General features: G+C 40.0%; 1 protein-coding gene across 2 annotated transcripts in view; it reads right to left on the bottom strand.

The window, feature by feature from the left end:
• LOC125306822 (tyrosine-protein kinase CSK) overlaps window positions 1-5335 on the bottom strand; it is a 46308-nt gene extending 40973 nt beyond the window's left edge. For both annotated transcript variants that reach the window (XM_048262383.1, XM_048262382.1), the window contains exon 1: window positions 5121-5335. The gene's annotated coding sequence lies outside the window, so the exon portion shown is untranslated. The remainder of the gene's footprint in view (window positions 1-5120) is intronic.
• Window positions 5336-22066: the final 16731 nt, after the last annotated feature.

Here is a 22066-nt window from a genome sequence, read left to right as displayed (position 1 = left end):
AACCCTGCATTTGAATGACGCTGGGCCACCTGATGCCTCGTGGGCCCAAAGTATTGTAAATACGGACTCCTCACATCCTGATCATGGACTTTTCAAAAGACTGAGGTCAGGCAAACGTCTCTGCTGCTACAAGTAAACAAACTTGACAAATAAACCTCCTTGTATCGTCAGGGTTCTTTTGGGGCAATGTTTGGGCTTCAAACCTAACTAGCGACATGCACCTGTGTTGGCATAACAGGAACAACAAATGCAAATGAGACAACAGAAGAGCTTACTGCATGGCTACCCTTCTCTGTGCAGTGTGTGAGTCTGCTGACAGTGAGAGTCAGATAGCATAAGAGAGAGAGAGAGAGAGAGAGAGAGAGAGAGAGAGAGAGAGAGAGAGAGAGAGAGAGAGAGAGAGAGAGAGAGAGAGAGAGAGAGAGAGAGAGAGAGAGAGAGAGAGAGAGAGAGAGAGAGAGAGAGAGAATAAGTATAAGTATATATACTTTTTTGATCCCGTGAGGGAAATTTGGTCTCTGCATTTAACCCAATCGGTGAATTAGTGAAACACAAACAGCACACAGTGAACACACACAGTGAGGTGAATCACACACTAATCCCGGCGCAGTGAGCTGCCTGCTACAACAGCGGCGCTCGGGGAGCAGTGAGGGGTTCAGTGCCTTGCTCAGAGGGAGAGAGAGGGAGAGAGAGAGAAAGAAAGAAACACACACACATACACACGTCTCTCTCACTCACCCACATCTAAACATGGCAGCTCACCTCACACTCATCACACAAAAGACACATTTGCAGGGGATCTAGCTCACCAGGGAAAAGTAAGTGCACACACACCTCAGGAGGACTAATGTGGCTGGTGTATGAGTTTGTTGGAGCCACCTCAGGGAATCTTTGCAGAGTGAAACCACACGCCACCAAATTTAGCCTCTCTAGCAGACTAGAGGAGCGGCTGAATAAGGGGATGAATAAGCATCTCTCTCTCACACTCACACTCACACACCTCTTATGTTTCTCAGGGACTTCTCCATCTGAACTGCAGCATCGTCTAGTAAAAAGCTCATTAGTTCACCCTATTTTCTGCCCTGTCTACTCATCACCCCTCGTGATCCATTGCAAGAATGTACGTGTAGGTCTCTGAGTGTGTGTGTGTATAACGTGACCCTCTCAAATGGCCTTCTGCTGGCCTTGCGCTGCCCAGATGGAGCGGGCCCACTCCCTGGTCACTGCACACAGATGCCACAATGCAGCCATTCTGCCAGGCGGCCAGAACAAGGCTGGCAAAGGGCTGGCGTGTGGAACACGACACAGCTGTGGCACACACATACAGAGAGAGAGAGAGAGACAGAGAGAAGAGGAAATAGAAAGGAGGAGAGAGAGAGAAGGAAAGAGAGAGAGAGAGAAAGAAAATGGAGAAATGACAGACATTAAAAAGAGAGGAAGGGTGGGCTAGTAGGGAGAAGAGCAGACTATAACAAGGGGGGGTGTAGTCGGAGGGGACAAATATGGCTATCTGCCACCAACACACTCAAGCATATGGAAGGAGAACCATTGTGGAGCTGTCATTAATATGGGCAGCAAAATAGCACTGGGTGTCTCAAGGACTAAAGATGTGTGTGTGTGTGTGTGTGTGTGTGTGTGTGTGTGGGGGGGGTCTCTAACCAAGTCTGCAGCCTAACTGAGTGATCACCAGCAGTCCACACGGTAGGTCACCATTCACATGCTGTTTGAAAGTCAGACATGGGAGGATCTCTCTCTCTCTCTCAAATAAACACAGTATACAGTAAAAACCCTGCCTGCACAGCCATGAGAGCCAACATGTGGGATGTTCTAGGCATGTGTTTGACTGTGGGAAGAACCAAATAATGTGGTCGTGGTCTTGTGGCTGTGTGACCTCTCGAACTAAGATGTTGAAAAGTAACATTTAAGCTTCTGGCCGAACAACTACTAGGGCACAAGCTATTGGTTGTGCTTAAAGCATTGCCTTCTCATCAGTTTCATCCTGTTTATTGTGGTCAAGTCTGCCCCTGGGTCTGTCTTTAGAGGGGTGTATGTGCTGGCTGGGCTAAGCCCTGAATGTACACCTCTTTTCGCCGACCGTGGGGGTGCGACTGCAGACTGCATCCCAGGGAAGGCTAAACCAGGCCTCCAGAAATACACACTGCCTGACAGCCAGATGGGAGAACATGAATAAAACACACTCCCACAACACATTTAAAAAGGAGCAATGATGCCGAGTGTGCTACTCACTAAGGGCTGAGTGTTAAGTGGTGTGCGTGTATACTGTTTGTGTGTGTGTATATGTGTGTGTGAATATGAGCTCCACCTGGGACTGCAAGTACAGCAGCACTAACGCATCTCCACTAGATCTGAAAGAGAGAGAGAGAGAGAAGGAAAGAGAGAGAGAGAGAAAGAAAATGGAGAAATGACAGACATTAAAAAAAAAGAGAGGAAGGGTGGGCTAGTAGGGAGAAGAGCAGACTATAACAAGGGGGGGGGGGGGGGTGTAGTCGGAGGGGGACAAATATGGCTATCTGCCACCAACACACTCAAGCATATGGAAGGAGAACCATTGTGGAGCTGTCATTAATATGGGCAGCAAAATAGCACTGGGTGTCTCAAGGACTAAAGATGTGTGTGTGTGTGTGTGTGTGTGTGTGTGTGGGGGGGGTCTCTAACCAAGTCTGCAGCCTAACTGAGTGATCACCAGCAGTCCACACGGTAGGTCACCATTCACATGCTGTTTGAAAGTCAGACATGGGAGGATCTCTCTCTCTCAAATAAACACAGTATACAGTAAAACCCTGCCTGCACAGCCATGAGAGCCAACATGTGGGATGTTCTAGGCATGTGTTTGACTGTGGGAAGAACCAAATAATGTGGTCGTGGTCTTGTGGCTGTGTGACCTCTCGAACTAAGATGTTGAAAAGTAACATTTAAGCTTCTGGCCGAACAACTACTAGGGCACAAGCTATTGGTTGTGCTTAAAGCATTGCCTTCTCATCAGTTTCATCCTGTTTATTGTGGTCAAGTCTGCCCCTGGGTCTGTCTTTAGAGGGGTGTATGTGCTGGCTGGGCTAAGCCCTGAATGTACACCTCTTTCGCTCGACCGTAGGGGTACGACTGCAGACTGCATCCCAGGGAAGGCTAAACCAGGCCTCCAGAAATACACACTGCCTGACAGCCAGATGGGAGAACATGAATAAAACACACTCCCACAACACATTTAAAAAGGAGCAATGATGCCGAGTGTGCTACTCACTAAGGGCTGAGTGTTAAGTGGTGTGCGTGTATACTGTTTGTGTGTGTGTATATGTGTGTGTGAATATGAGCTCCACCTGGGACTGCAAGTACAGCAGCACTAACGCATCTCCACTAGATCATCCTCTCAACTAGCCAATCAATTGATCTTCAGGAGAATGTGGTGATGGTGTGCATGCCTGTGTGTGTGACTGTGTGTGTGTGTGTGTGAGTGAGTGAGTGAAAGAGAGAGAGACAGAGGGAAAATCTGATCTTGAGAATACCCAGGGGTTCTAAGGTGTAACTCTAGGCCCACACAGGGGTCTCAGACAGATACAAGCCATGGGCTTTTAAAACATACCAGAGACTGTAGTAATTCTCGTGGTCATTTAGAGAGCATCAGGGCTGCCAGGTGGAGGCTGGGCATCAGCCATGGAGGGGCCAGCCTTAGCAGACACGACATACGGAGTGCAAACATGTCGCAGTCTGGTTTTGCACATTCCTAAGGGGATAACGGATGCCAGGATCAAATCAGGCACCCCCCGCTGGACCGGACTATAGGCACACCTTGGCCCATTTTGACGAGGGTTTTCCATAATGGAGAACTGGAAAATATAATGTTATGGCCACAAAAAAAACATGACAGAAGAGCAACGTCAATGAACGCTTCAAATTTAAACATGTAGCTCAGGAGAACTTGTCTCGTCTCAGTATTATTGAGGAGAATGTAACATGTTCATGTTATAAGGGTGCTGCAAGCATTCTTAAAGCAGCAAATAGATAAAGAATTATTGAGGGCGCTAGTAATCACAAATATTAATTAATTGGCTAATGTTATCCGGTGATATCAAATTACGTAACTTGTCATATGTAGAGTTAGCTAAAGGTTATCTGTGTATCGAGAATGAAAGTTGGAGGCATAATATAAGTGGTTTAAGTTAGTGAAAGTAAATTATCGTTAGGTGTAGAGAAGGCAAAATCACACACAAGTTATACTTCGGTTATTTAGGCTCAATATGCAGCAATAAAATGTTGACGTCGTCGTCTGTAGAAAAACGTTATTTACCATTACACTTCCATCCAGCTGGCAATGGGTTAGCTTCGAACTAATGCTAGCTATTCTGACAGTGTAGACACGAAAATACCACCAACATCCGTCTTAATGAAGCATTAACATGGTTAAAGAAGCGGATACCTTACATGGATAAACTTACAAAACAATATCATCAGTCCAGAGAGTCGAAGACACAACATCACATCATATATGATTCACACATCACGGCAATGGTGAAGTGACACGTAAACTGACTTGGCAATATTGTGGATGCAGGTTCATGTTAAGCCATGCGCTGCACAATAGCGAGCAAGGAAACGGACAACAATGCATTTTAAACACGCGTTTCCACACACCACACCAATATATGCCTCTCCACTTTCCGTTTTGTGCGGGAGTGTGGTCACTTTGGTTGTATATACGTGTGTTTCTAAACCTGACAGCAATCGACCATTATAAATATCGAGTATTTCCCAACCATATCTCCACCGCTAGCTCAGTCGTCCTTATTCCATCAAATGAGGTTTAGCCTGGCGGCAACAGTCGCTCGATGTGGCTACAGCTGAGGACGGAGGTGGCTAGCTGGCTAATTGACTGGTAAACTATCTAGGCAGAGAGACAACCCTTGGGGAAATATAAGCGGTATGTCCAAGTTCATGCATGTGTTTAGCATCTGGCCCTGTGCGGTTGATGTACAGACACATAACATCACTACGTTGTAATTCTGACAGATGCTTTTCAGTAATTTGTGGGAAGTCAATCGCAGATTAATGCAGCAGTGGCTAGTGGAAATGGACAGGGACAAACAACAGTTAGAACTGCAACTCACCATTAGATATCCTCTTGGCAAAATACCCTCCCCGCACCTTCACGATATACTGCGGCAATGAACGCAGGCGATGTCTGTTCTAGTCAACATCCAGTTTAACCGGGTTAAATAAAGTAAATCAAAGCACAGTTTCCGCAGAGCTTTCTCGTTTGAGTTCGCACAGGGCCGTGAAAAGGAAATGGTCTCCGTTTCATTCAGACACCTCGTGTGCGCTTGCGCATTGTCCACTGGCATACCACTCCACAAGGGGTGGATAGATGGAAAGAGAGCGTGGAATGATGGATACCACGCGCCCTCTAGCGAAATATCAGAATGATTTGTTTGAGTCCAGCATCAGAACACAAGTAGCCTCCGAACATCGGCTGATTCTATTTCGAATAATTTCACTAAAATATGTATTTTGCATGCGGGTTTATACCCCGACGTTAGTCTACAAAAACACAAGGTTAAAATGTTAAGATAGACTCGACACCCAAGTCCTGATCAACTGATCATGGGTCAGCATCCTTAGTTTCAAGGTGATCATAAGCAGTGTTGGGCAAGTTACTTCAGAATCGTAATGTATTATGTATTACTTATTACTGTCATTTCAAAGTAATTTGTTACATTATAATATTACTGTCTCTGAATTGTAAGGCATTACACTACTATTGTATTACTTTTAAGTTACTTTTACCAAAATATCTAGAAATATGGATTTGGAATTCTAAATGCAGTTTATTATGCTCAATGCAGCTCATTGCACTTCTAATGGAGGCGATGTGGTATAACATAATGACTGAGCTAGGCTTAGCGGGGGCTAAGTGCATCGTCATGTAACTTTAGCTAGCTGCATTACTCTGAACTGCTTGCAGTATTCTCGTTTGCTTTTGATATCAGTTATTTTCATTTGACAGTTTCATTTAAAAACCTGTTAGTATATAACCTGTAAGTAAGTTTGTTTTCTAGTACCAATTTGCTTGTTACTTAAGCATTATATTGGCAAGTCAGTATAGCATACCAAAGCTGAATTCTAAGTTGCGTTCTCTTACATGAAATAAGTTGAGCGATATTTTTACTCCTCTCAATATGTAGTTGTAGAAAACAAGATGTGAAATCACGGATTCTGTCAGAAATGTAGTGCTAATTAACGTATTGCCTCTCCTCGGGTTGTTACCTCGCTAGGCAGTTTGTAGTGAACTGTTTTACTTTTGCTAACTTCTAAATGACACATCAGGCGTGCTTGTCTCAACATTTTCTAAGATGGCATGACTTGATATTCTACTCTTCTCAATATGTAGTTTTATAGAAAACATGATGTGAAATCACATATTATGTCAGAAATGTCATTATTGCATTTAAGCAGTTAGTTACTAGGTGAAATGTAATCTGTCTTTATCTTAATGCCAGCCAGGCAATCAGATTTAGGGTAGCTAAACCCATGTGTAATAAAATGACTTTTCATACTTTTAAATATTTTTTGAGTTACTCAAAATGCTTCAATAGTTTAGGCTACCTCTTCTTGTGTATGTATGTGCACACACACACACACATCTGTAATTTTGTGATTTTATTTTTTAAATTAATAAATGTATTACATTTGTATGATTTTACTGTTGTTTCAGATGGAGGATGACAAGACCTACACAGACCTCCTTGCAGGCCTGAAGAGGTAGCTGACTGCTGATGAGCTTTGGCTCACAATGTTGAAGACCATGTGAGGATGGAGGAAAGAAGGTATAGATTTAGGTGGCATGCGTAGGGTGGTGTAGACTGCCACTAAAACACTGTGAAATAGACTTGTTATGTTGATTTTTATGTTGTTGTCCAAGACATATGTGGTTTTACCAACCGGAACGGGTGGGAGGTTGTGCTTAGTAGACCGTCGTATGCAAACACACAGTGCAGGGGCATGGGACGAAGAGACCCCAGAAGAGTTTCACAGTTTTCTGGGATTGATCATTGACATGGGACTTCACTTCCCTCCCTAATATCCATTGCTACTGGGGAACCAAGTCTCTGAAGGGATCAGGGAGCGTTGACCAAATGAGATACATATTGTGTACACTTTTTCTCCATTGACATTGCTGTTTCAGTAGTTTCTTATTATTTCAAGTTTGGCAATGCAGAATCTGGTGTTGAACCTAGGTTTGGTAGCTACAGCCAGAAAGACTTTGGTGAAAATCTATCACAGCAGCTGGCGGGCATTTCAGTCAAAATTTCAGCCTCGCCTTCAGCTGCTCCAACTACTACTCTGTCGTCTTTTCATCAAGTACATATTCCTGTACAGCAGGAGCCAAAGAAAAATTGTTGACTTTGTTATAAAAACAATACATAATAACACTAAAGTAGCTTGTATGGCCTGGAGTTTAGCGGTAGGTGACTGCTTTTTGGCAAAACAAAATTGCTGTCAGATTTGGCATTCTACAGAAGGGGATGCGTTTAAGTTATGAGTCATAGGTCTTCTGTGTTTAACCTTCAGGTTCCCCACCCCACCTTTCCCTATCCTCCTCTGTGTGTGTGTGTGTGTGTGTGAGTTTGTGTGTATATGTGTGTATGTGTTTATTCTCAACAGGCTTGTTCAATGTTATCCACTTTCAAATGTTTAGACACATTGATTTTTGAGTGATGTTGAAGTTGATTGTATTCCTAGCTTTTCATAAATAATACATTTTATAGATGTATATCATTTTCATATTACACTAATTTATATAAGGAAGTTGTTGAATCAAATGTATTCTATGTCTCTATTCAGAATTGATCTTCAATAAATATACAGTATACTTACTTCCTGTATTACTGGTAAGGTACATGTTTTTCTTTTATATATTATTATTGTTGACTGTAGCCTTTGCTTATATACAAATAAATGGTTTATTCTGATGGACCATTGTGTCTGACTTCATTATTAGTTTTTATGCATACTTTTATGTTTTTGGTGAGAAAGAGAATGTGAATTCTGTCAACATTCTAAATCCTGTTTCCTGTATTTTTTTACACTTATCACTTAATTTATCATAACTTTTGAAAGGTTAATGATATTCCAATTCAGTCTTTTTGTTAAATAGCCCACAACTTGCTGAACATGTCATACACTCTATATTTTTCTCTATCTCGTATAGAAATATGATAAATTCATTTTTATGCGAATGAAATTCAATTTTAACGAATTTCGGTATACATTTGGAGAGGATTTTCAAAGACTGTTTATTACTATATCAACATTACCATATGTATTTTACATCATTTGATAGAACTGACCCTTCTGATTACAATGGTATGTATATCCCATTGATGGTATGTATTATACTCAAGAAATAAGGTTTTTTGTGTAAGGAGGTCATCCAGCACCAAAAATGGAATGTTCGGCACGGGCACGAAAGGGTTAAGGTTAACAACAGTAGAATGCAATAGGCGCAGTGATGGCTCATGATGCAATACAAGGAACAACCATAACCAGAATTTTGTTAAAAGCAGACAAAAGGTCGAAGTCTGGTCAATTGTGATAGAAATGCTGTAACTTTAGGCTTAGGCCCACTCATTAAAATCAACAGAGAGCCCACTACCTGTATATTGTAACCCAAAACTTGTCAAGATAGGCTACACAGTGCCGCCGCTGGCCATTTTGGTGCCCTAACTGGTGAAATACAGTATTAACCTAAGTATGTCACCATATGGCCAACTATAAAGATGTAATCTGCCTGTTCCCAGGGATGGGTAGGCTAGTATTTCTGAAACATGTAATATGTATTTGTATTTCAAATAAAAAATAGTATTTTGTCATTTGTATTTTATTGGGTTGAAGGAAATGGCTCTGTATTTTGTATCAAAATACTTTATTGGTGTGTATTTTTGTATTTTAGAAATACTGCAAAATACTATGTGAAAAACACTTTAAAAAGTAGATACTACACACAGGTGTAATGAATAATTGGTAATTAGGCAACAATGGTTTATTTTTATCGCAATCAGCTAATGTGAGAACAGCTGTGTTCACAGACACTCACAGCTTTTCAGTGACGGCTACTGTTGAAGCATCAGCTCTGGTCTGAAGCACTGGTGTGAAGTCATACGCAAGTAAAGATGAGCAAGTTTACCTGTGCAAGTTCACATAAGGACACTGACAAAGGCAAACATGTCCTATTGTCTCCATGCCAATCTTTAACAGAAAAAATGTCAGATATCTCAATGAACCACAATGACATCAATAGATGGTAAGGTGTTTGAATTCCCTTCCTTGTAGCATCCATTTCTGCATTCTACAGTGGGGACAAGTTCACCTTGTTTAATTAAATAACAATTCTATTTCCTTATTAGCTGCATACTTGAGGTTGGAGATGTTAAGGCATATCAAGTTTCTCACATACTGGAACTTCAAGATACATAGCCTTAAGATTTTCTTATTTAGTTATGCACTGGACTTGAATTACGAAATTCGGCACAGATAGGCTACACAATTATGATTTTGGCCTATTGATTATAATGTGGTTGATTGTAAGTATAAGTATATTTTAATCTCTGCATTTATCCCAATCCGTGAATTAGTGAAACACTCAGCACACAGTGAGGTGAAGCACACACTAATCCCGGCGAAGTGAGCTGCCTGCAACAACAGCAGCGCTTGGGTAGCAATGAGGGGTCGGGGTTCAAATCGGCAACCCTCCGGTTACAAGTCCGAAGCGCTAACCAGTAGCCTAGGCCACGGCTGCCGAATTGAAAGCTCTGTCAGTCAAATTCAATATCAAAATGTTTTACTTTGGCCTTTTATGAGTCCGAGTCAAGTCTGAAGTCTTTTGAGTGGAGTCGCAAGTCAAGTCTTAAGTCATATGTGCTAATATAGCATGTAAACAGTGTAGCAGTAAAAACAGTAGGCCAGTGGACAGTCAGTAAAGTGGAGAGGCAGACAGACTATGCAGAGAAGTCTATCTCTCCTCTTCCCTTTAGTGATTATGTGATTATGGAGGAAATGTAAGCCTAATCGTTTAAAACTAAAGAAGAAAAGCTCATTTAAAAATGTAAATTCTTACCACTATGCCAGAGGAGCATTTGACATCGACCTGGGGTTTCAGGGTCTATAGCTTTCTTTCTGCGTCTTTTTCATTGCTCTCAATGGCATCAATGAGATCAGAGATCACAACCACAACATCCTTAGGGATAGACATTGGACTTATGTGGCATGCGAGGTCACATCAGCAAAGAGATAAAACTCGTCAAGCTCAGAAGCTTTGTTAGCCTTGATTTCACAGACAATGCTGTTGTCTTCTTTTAGCTTGGGCTCTTGGACTGATGTGATGTTCTCAACATTAGGCCTCATGTCTTGGTTTACACCTTGACATATTTCTTTCTGAGATAGTTTAGTGATAGGTCATGCATACTATATCTGCTATACTACTAACTACATCACAGGGGGGCTCACCAGTGCGTAACCTTTTTCTGGGGGCCCTCATATAGGAGTCAACCTGACCTAGTGGTCCTTCTTATGGCTCACACTTTGAGCACACCTCCTTTGGCATCACAGCAAGCCATTTCACTTCTAGCACATTTAAGAAAGGGAGAAAGCAGTTCCCAGGCCTCAAATCTGAGTAGGCTACAAAACCTGCAACCTTCTTAGTATATGGTATGGCCATGTAAGTCTGTTACGGTACAATGTCAGCATCTCATGGCAACATGCAGGTTTTTTTTTTTTTTTTTTTCCTCATATTTTTTCTTGATGATACTGGAAGAAAATGAAAAGCAATTTTGCAAAATATGACGTCGCAAGACACCTGCACAGCCCCTGAAAGAGGAACCACATGACTTGAGTATAGGACCTCTTATTTGCAGTCGCATTGGATAGTATTGAAGTTACCATCCCTGCTGTCTCATTTTGTGTGAACAGGACAAATTAGTATGTTGCCTGGAGGCAGCACATAGAATGATTTGTCAAATGTTTTTTTTTTTTTTTGCACTGTAGTGATTGAGGTCTAGACCAAGTGTCATACTCACAGAATTTCATGCTTAATGAACAAAGTTAAGTTTCAGTTATGACATTAAGCACTTTCAGTACACAGAGAGCGACCAGCTGGACACAATGCTGTTTTATGTGATCCTGTCTTTGGTGAGCTTTATTCCATACTGTAACAATTGATTAACTTTGTAAACTTTGAATTTGATATCTAACTTCACCTGTACTAATATGTACAATTAACAGAATGCATTTGTGATGTGATGAATGATGGGAAAGTAACTGATGAATGTTGAAATATTGCCGTTATAAATTCACGTTTAAAAAAAAAAAGCTTTTTTTTACATATGAAGAGCTCTTTTCCAAAATGCAATATCCACCGTTTTAATGCATTTTATATATATATATATATACGTAGTATATCTAAACAGCACAACTGCCTGAAATATAAAATTAAATAACATGACTTATTCATGTATCAAAGGATCTCATTTGCACATCTTGCATACATTACATCTTTAGTTGATTAGATGAACTAAAGGAAATAGCCAAGCTTTATCAGTTGATACGTTATCTTCATTCTTAAGTTTGCGTGTTTTGGTATTTTAGCTCATTTGAAATCGTAACTGAAAGAGAGAAGAGGCAAGTCACAATTACTGAAAAGAAATACGCCATTCAAGTTACCGGTATAACATTCAGTAAATGCATTTAGGAAGGGCAATGAAAGATGAAGAACAGCCTTAATCAAACTGTGGAACAATGACCATTACTGATGTATCTGTGCCATTTCTCCCCACATTTTAGTGGTTAACAGAACAGAATGAAACTAAACTGAGAGAATACATGTTGAATTCTATAGTCATACAGTTTAGCACAGCTCAATTTTACCCAGGCTATTCTATAGAAGTCTTTCTATGTACTTTATATTCTTTTGCTATTCACTAATACAAGCAATATGACCAGGCCCCTCAGCTGCACATGAGTGAGATTGGTTGTTTTCTAACACATTTCACTTGAATTAGGGACATGGTTGTGAAGATCAGACTATGTACTAAGGATTTTATTACATCTTTAAAAGTGAAGCTCAAGTCACGTAAGAGATGTGAACTGCATCACATGGGGTTGAACCACACTGATGATTGAAGCTGTTTCTCTACGACATTCTCATGAAGTCAACTTTCTGTTCCCCTTCATGAAAAGCACAGTTAAATCTACAGTCATGGTGGACTTAAAAGACAACACAAGTGCTCAGCAGGGTTGTGCAAAATTCGAATTGCAATTCTGCTTCCTGTTTGCTACCTCAATTGAAATGCAAGTGAAATTCAAGAATTGAATTGGAATTTAAGAGCCAGTTCAAAATTCAATTCTGGAATTTTGCACAAGCCTGGTGTTTAGGGGCGTAGCCAGGATTATTTTATAGAGGGGGCCAGCTGGGTCCAGACTTTTTTATTGGGGTGGCACTTGGGAATCAAAACTACTATTTGAAAACTACTCAAAAAGTTTTGAAGATTAGGATAGCTTTTTTTAATAATGGCAATAAATTGTGTAAAGCCAACACTGATACACAGGTCAGTTTGTTGGCCACTCCAACACATTTTCCATAAATACGCCAATGCTATAAAAAAGTACGGTAACACTTTATTTTAATGTGTCGCTGTTACAGTGTACCTACCTAATTAGATACAGTGGTACAACCTGTGTAACAACATGTACTATCAGGTACTATCATTGTACTTGCATTATGTATTTGTGGGTACCTACATATAGTTGTTACATTGTAATACTGAGTGCTTTTACAAAACTTTGCCAATTTGCCTAAATTTTCATCAGAGGCAAAGAGCTGACCTGAGACCTGCTGGATGGGGTAAATCTGGTCATGATAGATTTGATATACAAAGCATTCTTAGCTCCAGTCAAGGCCTCATTGTCTTCAGTACATGTAACAGCTGTGCTGCTACAACCTTGTTACTCTTTGATACAGTGGAATAAACCTATTAATGTACCAGTTAATTACTTACATGTATGTTATGTCTTCGATGTCTTGGAACAGGTCTACTAATTCACTACATAGTACATATATCAACTGTGTTGGTACACACTTATTGCTCTTTGATACAGTGGCATAAACCCATTAAAATGAAGTGTACCAGTTAAGTACTTACAATTACATATTACATGTATGTTGTGTCATTGGTGTCTTGGAACATGTCTGCCATTACCCCACATACTGTAGTACATGTATCAACTGTGTTGGTACATTTTTTTACTCTTTTGATACAGTGGAATAAACCCATTAAAATAAAGTGTACCAGTTAAGTACTTACATCTACATATATACATCCTGTCAATGATGTTATGCATCCTGTAATTGATGTGTTGAAACGTGTCTGCTGTTACACCACACAGTACATGTGAATTAGTAGACCTGTTCCAAGACAAGACCTGTTCCAGTTTATTCCACTGTATCAAAGAGTAACAAGGTTGTAGCAGCACAGCTGTTACATGTACACTGAAGACAATGAGGCCTTGACTGGAGCTAAGCATGCTTTGTATATCAAAATGATCCGATGATCCGATTTACCCCATCCAGCAGGTCTCAGGTCAGCTCTTTGCCTCTTTTAGGCAAATTGGCAAAGTTTTGTAAAAGCACTCAGTATTACAATGTAACAACTATATGTAGGTACCCACAAATACATAATGCAAGTACAATGATAGTACCTGATAGTACATGTTGTTACACAGGTTGTACCACTGTACCTAATTAGGTAGGTACACTGTAACAGCGACACATTAAAATAAAGTGTTACCAAAAGTACATTATGATAATGCACCTTACTTAATCAGTCTTATTCAAATGATGTTAAAGAACAATAATAAATACTAAAAATATTGTATGCAGATATTTAATCTTATACTGATGGCCAAACTATATTTATTTCTGATATCCACTCCAAGTACTTGTCTGTAAGTAACATGGCTCTGAATTAAGAAATTAACCCTTAGAACACGACTGTTTTAAGGGCTTTTTCACAACCTGTAGTCTAGGCTACCCAGATCTGCTGAAAGATCTGATCAGATTTTTAAATAATAAAAATACAAAAAGTGTATTATAAAAATTCTTATATTTCGACATGTATCTCACCACTGCAAGCTGTCAGTTGGCACATGTGTGTGTACTGTAGGGCAGACTGTCCTGAATCTGGCAATATCATTGCCATGGTGGAGGGATTCTCTGGGGCAGAGCAAATGTGAAAAATATGTGGTGTGTGCCTTACGGAAATAAATGCCATTTTTTTTTATTTAGCCCTATGAGCCCTAGTCTATTTTTGGCCATTCTCACTACCTTTAGTTATAAGCCTTTATCCTGGTCATTGTAAGTGCCATTTACACATGCACTATGTTTTTAGAACAGTCTAGGCTACCCAGATCTGCCACCAATTCATATTAATACTTGTCATATCTATGCGATCACGGGTTCACAAGTAATTCAAACGAGAGTAATGGGTGCGCAGGTGAACTGTAAATATGAATCAATTTGATTTAATTTCATGATTTTTTTTCATATTCATACTTGATCGCACAGGCAAGTGTTTAGTCTCGTTGGAAAGCCCCACTTGTTTCATCTCGCAGCCATGAACAGTTCTGGAGCAATGTAACAAAGAACTCGGGCAAAGCAGCCTGCCTCTGCCTGACCAGCTATGGCAAGAACCACACGCAGTCAGCAAATTATGTTTTTTTATAAAGTAGCCTAGGCTAGGCCCTATTAGCCTACTTTTATTGGAGCCATCCGGAGATATGTGCCTAATATGCTTGCATTTCACCCGAATTTTATCGAAATGTTTTTGTAACAGCGTTACCGCAGGCTTCCGATTATTTCTGATCAGCCCCACACATCAATGTCAGAGCCTACCTAACCAGGACAGCCCAACTACGCAGCTCACTTGGTTATGATTCATGACACATTCTAACATCTTATTAGCATTAATGTTCCAACTTATCATCAACTCACCTGTTGTTACTGAGGTTAAGTAGTAGTCTACTGTCAAGTGTTTTTAACAGATGACTTGAATTGTCCCGCTGCTGCTGCACTAGGCCTACTTGATCACAACCATAGGCTACACTTCCTGACTGGGCCAATGGTCGTATAGAGTGCATTAATTGGTTCAGTCCCTGCTTTGCAAAGTGTTGGCAAAGTGCCGTCGATAACGGCAGCAATTTTTATTTATTTTTTTTACTTTTCACTGAACGGAGCTGGGGGGGCCAGCAAGGTGGCCAAGCTTTGACCTGTGGTGGCCGTGGCCCCCCCTGGCCACCACATAGCTCCGCCCCTGCAAGTGCTCTGGATTTTGTTCCACTTGTGATAATGCAATCAGTGAAAAATGCATCCAATTGTTCCAAATGTTTTAAAATTATTGCTCGAGGAACATGTCACATTTTAACAATCTCTTGGATATGCATGCACTTTGTGCTGTCAGTACTTCGATCTTGAAGGAAATATATACTTGCTCTGTAGATACCTGACATATCGTACTGCAGTTTGGTGACCACCTCCCCCTCCCACCTCCTCCAAAAACAGAGAAACCATCAAACAAGCAAACAAACAAAAAAACATTGGCAACGTCTCATGACCTTCTCTTGAACCACACAAAATGTAGTTTCACTTTTGAAAATGTTATGAGGTATTGGTGGCAGAGGCAAAAATAGTCATCTATTCCATTGACGATAGCATCCTTTTAAAACATCTGGAGGTTGAAATTAGTCTGCAAGGGGTGGTGTTGAAATGGTTCATATCATCTGAATGATAGAACATTCTCTGTAAGATTAGGCAATTGCTCTTCGTCCACGGCTCCTATCAAATGTGCTATCCCTCAGGGATCCATTTTAGGCCCTTTGCTATTCCCTATATATGCTCCCTCTTGGTTCCATCTTTAACAAACACAACATTCAATATCACTGCTATGCAGATGACTCTCAGTTTTACCTGCCATTAACAACCGAAAGTTCCTGCACTTTGGAAAGCCTGTTTATCTGCCTTAATGATATAAAGAGTTGGATGGCTACAAATGTCTTACGATTAAATGAAAAAAAAAAAAACAGAGAGAATTATTTTTGGTCCGTTGAGCTCTGTTGCTAAGCTAAGAAATACACTTGGACCACTGGCTGTAAATTGACACAGTGATGTCAGAAATCTAGGTGTTTATCTAGATTCCTCTTTGAAATGCAATAAGCAAGTCGGTAGTGTGGTTAAGGGAAGCTTTTTTCAACTAAGAACAATAGCTAAATTAAAGCCCTGGCTCTCATATAGTGACTTAGAAACTATAATCCATGCATTTGTTACATCTAGGCTGGACTATAATTGTGTTTTTAGGTCTAAACCAATCAACCCTTGCTAGACTTACTGTAAATTAGTCCAAATGCAGCAGCTAGGCTTCTTACTGGAACTAAGAAACATATATGCACAAGTCATGTGCTGGCCCAACTCCACTGGTTACCTGCAAATACAGAAGTCATTTTAAAGTTTTGCTTTTTGTTTTCAAAGCCCTAAATGGTGTTGGATTCTTTGGTTGTTGCGTTGTGTTTTAGTTCTAATGTCTGTATTGAAGATGGTCAATAAAGCTTGACGGTGGGATCTGGATCGGCGATTAGATGATGATTTATTGTAGATGGTACAACAATGAATAACAGAACACAGGCTAAGTCTCAAACAGTAAAACTGTGCAGAGTCTAACAGTTGTGGTTGTTATTTGAAGCGGCTGCTGAGCCTTCCGACAGAAGATGCTCCTCGGGTTGCTTCCTCGATCCGTCTCCGTGTCAAAACCTAAGACAAAGCCTGTTATACTAAAACATACAAACGTCAATCATGCCAACATGGCAGGTGCCAACCAGTGTACAAAACCCGGCCCTGGCCAGATGGAGATACTAGCCCGAATAGGCAGACATGCTGTCTCCCTCGGCCCATGTTATCACTGATGTTCCCTGGATGTTCCTAAACATCTGCCTGTATGACCTTCCTGCTGGTACACAGGCCTAAGGCACAGTTATGTACAATAATATGGACCTCTCCCTGTTGTATACTACACACAGAAGTAACATATGAACACATCAGAATACAGTAGGAATACCCCAGAATTCTACAATGGGATGGCAATATATCTGTGACCTTTTACGGCCCTACTGTCCTATAGGCCACTAAGGTCTTCCTCACAACATCTTCTTTCAGTCCCGAATGCAATCCTAAAAACGAAAGGTGATAGGTCTCTTTTTCTGTTGCAGCCCCTCGACTGGAATAATCTCCCTACAGAAATTAAGTCCTGTCCCACTATCAGTAGCTTTAAATCAAATTTAAAGACCTGTGTATTTTCTTTGGCCTTTAATGTCCATTAATTCTCCCCTTTGCTTATTTATCTTATCTTATTTCTATTTCTTTTCAGCATTATGCAATATTCCACTTTTAACTTCTCTGTACATTTTGCTCCAGACCTAGTAATAGTTTTAGTAACTGTATCTTCATTTATCTACAATCATAATCAGTTTATTATTATCATTTCTATAATTTTTTTTAATTATTTATTTTTTGTCACTTATGTTTTTGTTTTTATTACTATATTTATTTCTGTGAGCACCTTGGTCGTTTAAGTGTGCTATATAAATGTGACTTGACTTGACTTGATTTATAGATAGACTGTGTTGATACCAAAGGTGGTTACAGTATGTCTATGGCAGCCTTTGACAATGTGATTATAACTTTCCAATTGATAAATTATACTCATCCAAATGTAACTGGTGCTTCTGTGGGGTAAGAAAGCTTAAATGATAGGCCTATGTCAGACAACTGAATATAACACCAGTTTTTATACCTAGTATTCTGAAAACATATAAATTTTTTTTTTTTCAATTCCGACAATTTAATTTCGCAACCCCCCAGTTTAAGATCTCATAGATCTCTAATATGAACAGGGGTTGCAGGGAGTGGCTCCAGGAATCCATGCTGATATCCCATCATCACAGCCTGGACAGGACTCGGGGCCTGCTCTGGTACAAGATGAAGCACTTCTTAATGTGGAAGGTACTTTTGATGCTGCATTAGCAAGAACTATTTGAGTCTGAATGTGGTTAGTGGTGATATATTACTCATGTTATATACTGATATTATTTTACTGTTATTTCACTGTTGACTTAAAGTAGAAAGAAAGAAAGTAATGTTATTTTTTAACCTTTTTCCAAAATCTTATGTGACTGACCAGATTTCGGTGGGAATTGTAAGTAAGGAACAACATCAACATATTTCTAAATCTGAATCTCCTACCAACAATTTTGACCCTCTCTTTTCAAAGACCTCATGCATTCTGAAGAGGAAGAAAAGAGATTGGATTGTTCCTCCTATAAGTATTCCAGAGAACCAAAGAGGTCCTTTCCCCCAAAGGGTTGCTCAGGCATGTGTCTAAAATGTTTGACTTTTTTTTAATTATCTGACGACCATTTCACAGCAGAGTCAAGAGGCAATAACATATTAGTTTTCAATTCTTTGTGTCATAAAATTTTCAGATTGAAACCTCACACAATAAGGAGGTGAAGGTAATTTACAGCATCACTGGACCTGGTGCTGACGAGCCTCCCGTAAACCTCTTCACCGTTGATAGAGAGACTGGATTGCTGTATGTAACACAGCCACTGGATAGAGAGCAGCAAAACCATTACAGAGTAAGAGACCATTTCACTGTTTTAGTGTCTGTAGTGGAATTCATGACCCTGGTGACACATGCCCAGTGACCCAGTGTTGAGGGCTAGTTAAGATGACTGGTTAACAATAAGGTTTACCCATTTGTGGGGAAATATAGACTCATCTGTATAGGTGGTATATGAACAAGCAAGATACCAAAGAGTACAATGCAAACAAACAAGAACAAGGTCCTCTTGTGTTAAAAATGTAATGTAAACGGAACAAAACAGCAGCGCTTTACATTTGCATTTCACACTTTAATGAAAATATATCCGAATAGTTGATTTTGAAAAAGTTAAAGCAAAACGTATTCCTTCCTTCTGGGACTTTGGTCTACAGAGGGGAAACAAACTGTTCAGAAGCTCTCCTGAAGATTTCACACTGAGTCTGAAATATCATATACTGCTTGTATTCAACCACGCGGAAAATGTGTTAAGTTTATACAAACTTGAAATATTTATCCTAAAGACGGATATTATCAATGGGGAACTTCATCATAAAGGAAGCATACTTCCTACTACATGTGCAGCTGTTACTGTTGTATGACAAACTTGATCACATTTCTTGCAGGTAAATATTATGTACACAAAAAATGTATGATGAAAAATGCCCACTGAAATGATACAAAATATGAAATGAACTGTATTTAGAAGTGCAGTCTGAGTCTACAGTGCTTTCTAATATTCTTTCTATTTCAGCTACGTGTTCATGCTGTCAGTGAAGCTGGAAGTATAGCAGAGCACCCCATGGAAATCATAATACGTGTTACTGATTTGAAGGATAATAAGCCAGTTTTCACACAAGATCCATTTCAGGGAAGAGTGAGTAAAGCTTTGGAAGTAGGTATGTTGCCAGAGAGATATAAAGGCCACCTTCTGTCAAGATGATGGATGGGGGGCCCCCTAATTAAGGTCAGAGGTCAAATTAAAAATTTGCTGATTCAGGGGGGCGTTACCTTCCAGATCATTCTTGATCACGTGAGGTAGGCGTATCTTATGACGTCATGATGGGGAGGTCTTATTTTCTGCAGGCGTGTCTTATGACGTCATGATGGGGAGGTCTTATTTTCTGCAGACGTGTCTTATGACATCATACAAAGGGGCGAGTACCGTTCTTGTTTTTCTGGAACTTTCAGCAACATCGGTGTAACTTTGCTTTGTACCTTGAAACCGTAAAAAGTTTAGAGTTTTTTTAAATGTTTTTTTTTTTTTTTAAATGTATTATTGAAAAATAAAAAGAAATTAAAATAAAAGTCTGTAAAGCACAACCTGAGTGTGAGAGGGCAACCGTGTTGAACAGTTAATTTTTGTTGCCGGGGGCCTGTGCGGCGTGCGTGGCTTGCGAGGGCTCTGAACTCGGGGGAGCTTGGGATTCCTTAGGATTCCTCGGCCCTAGTACACTCTAAAAAATTATTCATGAGGTTAGTAGATAAAACTTAAAATGAAGAACATTTTCGACATAAAAAAATTAAGTTTGCTACTTGTACATGTATAGGTGAGTTGACAACTTATTTTAAGGAGTTTGTCATACTAAAAAAGAAAGAAAGCTGTCTCAACTTATTAATATATGGATTTTCAACACACAGTCTTGCTTTTCACCTAACAATAGAAAGTATTAAGTTACTGAAACTTGTAAATCTCGTGACCAAACTTATAAAGCTGATAACACGACTGAACATTCAGGACCTTCCAGACCACGCCTGAGAAGTAACAGAAATTATGGCACAGGATCCTGTACATGTAGCCTGCATCGAACATCAAAGGTACGTGCAAAGTAGTCTAGCCTACTATTTTTTGTGTTTGTTTTAAAAGCAACAGCTATCAAACAACGGCACACAGTGCATCAAAATCTTTGTCACGTGACACTACAAATGAAATTAATGCTACAGCTTGCCCTTTTGCTAATTTGAATATTTGAAAAAAGATGGATTTTACCTAGCTATCTACAGACAGTAGCTATCGTGTCTTCCAAGCTAGCTGCTGCTTGCCGCGATAATTAAACCATTTGAAAAGATGACTTTGGTAGCTGGCGTCTTCAATGTTACCTGCAGCCTGCCCTTTGATAATTTGGAGTTAGTAAAGGTAAATTTAGCTGTCTGGTGTCTTCAAACTTCACAGTGACAGCTGCATTCAGCACTTAACATTTTAGCATTGCTAGTTCTAACACTGCACGTGTTTGAGGATCATATTTGATCGCCCCCTAGTTAAGCCTAACATTGTCACTATTTATGAAGGTTTGTGGGCCATTTGACATTCTTAGCTTAACCTGAACATAGGCCTAATAGGTAGGCCAACATTTATTTATTTTGAAGTTTGAGAAATATTCTGTGTCAATCCTGCCAACCACGTAGATTTTGTTCATTTTGTTGTTTGTCTTGAGGTAAATTTTCTAACATTGTGCCTTTCTTTTATACAGATAAATGACCAATTCAGACAGATCTCTACATTCATTCATTGCACAACTGGACCAGTTGCCATTGCTTTAAAATAAACAATGCTTTCAGAAAAAATTTAAATTGCTGTGTGCTTTCATTCAGACAGAAGTGAAGTAAGTTACTATAACTTAAAAAGATCCATGCAAATTGTTACCTTAATTTGTTTAATAATTTCAACTCAAGTTGTTTTTGAGTAAATATTGTGAGACTTTTATAGTGAGAAGAACTCAATTAGTTTAGCACAATCAACTTGATTTGTCCTCTAAAAGCTTAATTAAGTTGAATCAACTTAATTATATTAATTTGATCATATAATATAATTCAGTTGTTCTAACTATATAAGTCTCACAATATTTACTCAAAAATGGCTTGAGTTGAAATTACTTAAAAAGATCCATGCAAATTGTTACCTCAATTTTTTTAAGTTGAGCCAGTGTATTATTTTTTAGAGTGTAGCGGGCAGAGGCAGGCAGGCAGGCAGAGTCCCGGGGATGAGGCTCCGCGCGCGCTAGACAGAGAGAGAGAGAGAGAGAGAGAGAGAGAGAAAAGTCCGGAGCTCTTAGTCGCACGTCTTCTCCCTCCGACGGTTTGACTGAAAGTGACTGAAAAAGCGGGAAGGTTTAGGGGCGTGATCAAACAAATGGGGAGGAATCAAAAATGCCTGTGGGCCGGGCTAGAGGCTGAGTGTACAGGCACAGCAGGGGGTAGGGGTTGAACTCGCACATGCACATGTATGTTGCAAACGTAGGGGCATTCCTTAACCATCAAGTCACGCTACTTCATCAAGCACGAGGTTCGCAAACACAGAGAGGATAAAAGGAGCAGATGCAAACGGGCCCCGGTGACCTTTTTAAAATTCTCCTTCTCTG

Source organism: Alosa alosa, chromosome 14 (assembly GCF_017589495.1).
Source record: "Alosa alosa isolate M-15738 ecotype Scorff River chromosome 14, AALO_Geno_1.1, whole genome shotgun sequence".
In the NCBI taxonomy this organism is placed as follows: domain Eukaryota; kingdom Metazoa; phylum Chordata; class Actinopteri; order Clupeiformes; family Clupeidae; genus Alosa; species Alosa alosa.
Note: the sequence above shows the minus strand (reverse complement) of the source record. Positions and strands in the feature narration are given on the sequence as shown.